The sequence below is a fragment of the Anopheles coustani genome, chromosome 3 (genome assembly GCF_943734705.1).
Source record: "Anopheles coustani chromosome 3, idAnoCousDA_361_x.2, whole genome shotgun sequence".
Lineage (NCBI taxonomy): Eukaryota > Metazoa > Arthropoda > Insecta > Diptera > Culicidae > Anopheles > Anopheles coustani.
Window position 1 is genome coordinate 22081077 of NC_071288.1, and position 6607 is coordinate 22087683.

The window sequence follows — 6607 nt, forward strand, 5'->3', positions numbered from 1 at the left end:
AGTACCATTTGTTTTATGATTGAATTTATTGCCTTCCCTTACCTGCTGGTCCAAGGGATTGAATACGTTTATTCGAAAGGGCTCCAGGTGTGCCAAAATTCACATCAAGTGTGTGATGGTCATAATCAGGACGGAAAGCATACAGCACCTTTACTTCCACCCTCCCGTGAAGGATGTGTGAAGAATCAAACGGGTGTGAAAAGTATCCACGAAATAGGATTGGTAGTCCCCGACCGAGGTCTCGTCTTTGGGGAAAACATAAATTCTCAAAACCCCCCAATCGAGGCTTCTGAAACCGAACGCGGTGGGAATCTTGCACAAGCTCCCAAAATTGGCCTTTAGAAATCCAACCCCAAAGCCGATTATCGTGGACACCTTAAGCTTCCGCTGCCCGCTCTCAGGGGTTTCGGTCGGTCTAAACTCCTTCAATTAGCGTACCCAGCGATGTCAATAGGTGCAACAATGTACAGAATTTACTCCCCAAACGCTCCGTTCAAAACTTTGAGACGCGGTTGGAGCTATAATTTATACGATTTCCCCTTCGAGCAAACGTTACAACCGTGCCGCGAACCGTGCTTCAGATTTCGATGTCCCAGGTCACCGGCCGGAAAGGCGGATTATGATTTATGTTCGGTTCGGACCTAAATCGAGGCTCCGTCCGCAAAGGAAATTGATATTTGATAGGCTATTATTACACGAAACACCTTAGCCCCGGGGGAGCAGCATGTGAGCGCTGGGTGGTTTCTGTTTGTGTCCTACCCACCATCGGGAGCTTTTAGCCACATGTGATTCCGCTTCCTTGGCGCATTTTCAAATAAAGTCAACCGAACCGGCGACCTGATCGAGCTACCAAAATAACCTCCCATGCGGGAAATTGTTCTTTGCACACTCATCGAGTCGACCGGTTCTTCCGTTTAGTAATCGATTTAACAGAAAGAACTTAACGACACACTCAGTGGCAGGAGTTGGCCTACTTTTCGTGGGAAATGAAGCACTGCCGATGGAAGGACGAGCATTGTATTGGTGGAAATCGAAACTCGGAAGAAATAAACCACCCAACCCGTCGAGACGCTCGAGGATATCCGTGTCGTTGACATTTATCGGACGGTTTAATGTGGAGACAGTCATCGCGAAAAACATTCGCCAGCCTTCGGGTGAAGCACTCCGTGCTACAAGAGGATTTAAAAGCGAGTAACAACATGACCAGAAACCGCTTGGGCGTACGACGTTCAAAACCTCTAATCCTTCATTCGCAACAACAAATGGGTCGCAAAGAAGCAAAACGACCATTATAATTTACTAGCTCAGAAATAAAAAATCACATAAATGGACAACGGCTCGTCGGTAGGACGTTTCATTTCAGCTACACGGAACAGTTGCCATTACAATTATGAGTCGCCTCGCGTGCATAGGTGTTTATTATGAGTGGCTTAAGTGGCAGAGCTTTACAGGGTAACCTTTCTCATCCAACCGAAAGGGTGCCCTTTCGAGATTCGTGGGGACTGTGTACTGTAGATTATGTGATGGTCCAAAATGAAGTACCGTACCGAAGAAGAGTATATCCAGCCCACACAGCAAGGCGACTGTGGTCGGGTCTCGTGAGAAGGTGCTAATAAACGAATAAACCTTCCCGGCAGGAAACGTCGCCGGGTACATTTATTTTCCATTAGGAATTCCATGTAGACTTTTGGGAAGAATTTGGGTTGGCATTCTCAACTGGCTCCAGCAAGCGGAAGGAATGGGATTTTCGGAAGACCAGTATCCACATCAAGCTTTTGTGAATGATTATGTTTTTTTTTTGTGGTAGACGACTACTGAAGTAAGCGGAATAAGCCACCTAGATCTCTTGATACTCTTTTAAACGATTTCTTTTTGTTATAAAACTGTTGAGCATGAACATTTTGTGAAAGAAAAGAGAAGGGCACAGCATATGAAATATGATCACGTGAGGAGGGAATTTGAATTAAGTTGTAAACGATTTTTCTTGTCTAAACGAAAGGATCTTTGTAAAGAAACGGGGCGCCCCAAACACACATCGTAGGTGATTTATCGTCCATCATGGCGTGCAAAACAGGTGCCAACTTTGTGCTGCGGTCCAGCAACATACACTTTAGCAACCGACAAACAACGACGTCGGGGGTTCATGCACTTTTTTAGTCTATCCTATATCTGGGAGATAAAAACGCTACCAGTGTACCCCGCAGAGAACATGCAAATGATCCGCGCTCGGTCAGTTTACGGTGTTGTACCTTGTATGTACTATCGCGATCACTGCTCTCTCCATCCTCCCCGTTTCTGGAAGGCGCTGTTAGCCCCGTGTGTCATCGTGGTCTAGTTGAAGCGATCGTACAATTAATTACCAAGGTATCACTAATACGACTTTGCATTGGTTAGAGCCCTGCGAGATCGTGATTAGCGTGCTGTCCGGTGTCGGAAGGTTTTTCTTCACACCCAACATGTTTCGCACTAAATTCCGGGCTCTACCTTGTCCCCCCTGCGGGGGTTGATTCTGTTGGACACTTAAAGTCAATCGTTGCCGGGTCAGCCACGGATTGCGACATGTTAATTTGGAGCGATTGTCACACGTTTGCCCAACCGTGCTACCGTTCGCCAGCTCGCCTGCCGGCTCGATTCCGGTTCAGGATAATTAATGACCGATGAAGCCAGGAGCTAGCCACGATATGAGCGCACACGAGACACCAGATATCTGGTTAGAACGTTGTCGTATCGGCTTATCTGCGATTTTAGTCTACATTGCAGAGTAAGGTGGTTTGAAATATGACGCTTTTTATCTGAAGACTTTTTTTTTGCTTGAAGCGCCACACATACTACTTAAATCAACGTCGTAAAATTCAGTTTTGCTGGTGTAGTTAATATCTAAAGCTTTTAAAAGAGATTTCTGGGTTGTTTTACTATTTTTTGCGACTTTTTTGAAATATTCGGCTTGCTTACTACGATATTTTGTGTCAAACACAATGTTTTCTTGACAATCTAAATTTACATTTATACGTGTCGCATAAATGAAATGAACCCAAATGAACAACTTGGATCGGTAGGAAAGAATAATTATTTTAAGAAACGCAACTTTAAATCAAAATACCTTACCAGGCCCCCCCAAGAAGCCTGCCGAAGGGCTGTCAAAACAAAAGCACCATTAACACGATTGAACAATCAACAATCAGGTTGACTCCCGAGGCAAGCAGATGTTTGTCGGGCGATGTTTATTTATTTTTACTTCATGTTTTGAGGAATGAAAAAGGAAAAAGAACTGGTTCCTGTTACGTAAGAAATATTGCCAAAGAAATAGATGGTGGAAGTTCAAAAAAGAGTACAAAAAACATTTTTGGGTATATATTAAGTTGTACATTACATTCATCAATATTTGACTTGTTGGAAACATGTAACAACAAATTTATTCTTCAAATGAAAAAATCCTACTGATAAAGAACGCATGGGAAAATGTCATTAGTAGTGGTCCTAGGCCATTGTCCATGCTGTCATCGTAGAGTTGTTTTACAACCTCAATTTCTCAACAACTGCCAGTTAGCACACTGATGTGTAGCTTGTTTGAGTACATTCTGTTAACAAAAAACACGCCAGCCAAGAGCTGCAGGCGAACGGCTTGATGACCGGCCAGCGCAACCTCCCGCTGGAGACTTCGTTTATCATTTTCACACATTACTGTCAGCTGGACTAAAAAAAAAGCGCCAATTTGACTCCAGCACAAACCTTTCGCGCCCCGAGGGTCACCTGAAGTGTGGAATTTGACGAGTTTGATGGAAAACAAAGCTTTACTGCTGTAATTTTTCACCGTCAAACGTTCCATTTGATTGCGGTATTAACTCTTCAATTGGACATTGAGTGGCATGTAGACGTTAAACAAACTATGATTAGTCGGCTTTAGACTGTTGTATAAATAATAAAAATATGTAAATAACAGTTCAGGTAATCGGATTAAATATAGATAGGTTTCTACAAGAAGGAAAAATGAACTTAAGTTTCAGAGCATTTAAAATTGATTGGAATACTGTATTACTTTATTTTTAAATCTAAATTTCCAAAACCGATGACATGTAAAACCGACATTACACAGTTAGTCATCAAGGTTAAATTCTCCCATATGGTCAATGCGCAATTTGTCCCGTATGCCAAACCCTTCAAAGGACCCTTTTCATGACAGCTCACTTTCGCCACCTTTTTATGTTTGGAGCAATAAATTAAACAGCCGTATCGTTCCTTCCTCGGATCGGCCGGACGCCGAGGACAATCACTTCAACAATGCCTGCGCACAAGTCAAACACAACTCAATCATCGACCATCGGCCCAAGACCCTTCTCGGCAGCTGCATCGAGGCCGGCGTATCGAGCGCATCTTCGTTGCCGAAAATGGATCACCGAAAGGCCAGGCCTCGAATGTTTCGATTCGCAACATCAAACCACCATTAGATTTTGCACAAATGCCAAATGTGGCTCGCGGTGGATCGGAGCAACGACGACGACGCCGACGATCCCCGTAAACCCCGCGGGGTGGCGCCGTCGATGACGAAGCGCTCAGCGTGAAACGACAATAAAATTTTAAATCAAATAAATTACCCGAAGCGATCCGTAACAATGGCGGTTTCCGCTACGCTTTCCCGACCACCCCCTGCGGAGAGTGCTTCTGCAAATTGAGGCCCTGAGGGTCGTCGTTCGCGAGGTCGATCGGAACGGGTCGGAGATCAGATCGAACCGCTTAGGGGCACGGCTAATTGTGCGGGTGTGCATTGCGCCGATCGAAGGCAAACAGACTACAAGACACACACACACACACAATGCAATACGCACCCGGGGCACCAACGAACGGTTCGGTAGGCAGTTAAATTGAATAATCACCTCAATGTTGACATTTCTGTGGCCTCACCTTTACCCGGTACGCGTCATGCGGTCCGACGGTGGCCCCAGAGGGATTCCAGCTGTGATTCGGATCCGTGTTTCCCAATGGTCATCCCTGACGTGAAGGGAAAGACATGAAAAAGAGACCCTTCTGTGCGAATTCAAACGAGTTTTCGACGAAAGAAAGGACACAGATGGACAGGACACCAGTGGCCCTTGTTGATGATACGAGTTAATCTGGTGCTGTCAGAGAAACTGTTTGGTTTCTCATCTAATTTTCGGCCAATTTTCTAACTATCCACAAGATGAAACAAACTTTAAAACAGAAAACTATGCCAACCATGGGACGAGAAACCTTCGGCAAACTGTGTCCGGCCTGAAGTGGGTCGCATCGTTGATATCTCGGTCAGAAAATTTTTTCCTAACATTATAATCACTCGGGCGCTATGGTTCGATGGTTTTAAGTGAGAAAACGACTCCTGGGGTTCCGGGAGGGAACAATGCGGGCAAAAAAAGTTTATACGAAAGCCAGCTCGCCGGCAAACTTTAATTTATGTAGCAAACTTAGCAAAACCCTCCCCTAATCCTTTTGGTTTGCTTTCGAATCACAATTCATCGGTGAGCTTATGCTATAGACCACAAATTAGCATTCCCATTTTATTTCTGCTCTGGTCTGGTCGGTGTTGCCGCTTCCCCAAGGGTACATGGGGGGGGGGGACTTAGTCGAAGGCTTAATAGGAATGAATTATGGCACGGGTTCATTATTCGTATCTATATGCCTTTTAAATGTTTCAACTCGCTTGGTGAACTTTGTCCGTGGAAGGAATGTGCGTTCTGTTGAGGAAAAAATGTTTCCAACAACACTTTCTCGTACTTATGGGTTTCTTTTCCCAGTTTTGGAATTTTGAAATGTTAGGAAACATGTTTAGGACACGATGGATGGAACGTGGTCTTCGGAAGCTGCTGAAGACTCTCTTTAGCCAGCTCCAGCCCTCATCATCGAGTTGAGCTTCGAGTGTCCTTCGCTGAAAACAAAACGAAAACGATGCCCATCGTCGATGGGATCTCGACGGTATCATTTGCATTTTCCATCTTTCATATGCAAGAGTGTATGAAATCACCGTTAGAACAGCAAATACGAAGATTACATGGTTTCGAAAGTGGTTGAAACATTCGAAACGACTACCACGAACCTTTGCTCGTTTGAGAACTGAATCCCGGGAACGGCGGTGGGCGGAAGGGTTGCCAACAACAAGCCACAAACCTTCGCCGCTTGTACGTACACCCGAAAGGGCTTACCCTCCTTGTACGACACCAAGCCAAGGTCCGTTAAATTGTGGTTGTTTTCGAAGAGTGGCTTGAAAAATGTAGGTGATGCTCTTAACTAATTTCTTCCGCACGAGCGTAGGAGCGACCGATTGGCTGGGAAAGTGCCATTCGTTGGGCCATTGAGAGTGCAACTGCAGTGTCGTGTTGCATTCTACCCGGCAGCCCGTGTACAATATTTCAAAGCGAACCGAGTTCGAGCGTGTTAGGATCATTACGCGGTACACGATAGTATTGCCCATTGTTGTGCCCATTTTCCTGCGCGAAGAGTCTCTGTAGGGCGCCATTGGGAGAGAGGTTGTGTTTCTTTTATCGAACAGGGCGTGAAGGAAAAATTTGTGTCACCGAAAGTGTGCCACGAAAATGTGTTGCCCGACTGAAACCAAGTGGCTGACGTTGGTTCAGCAAAG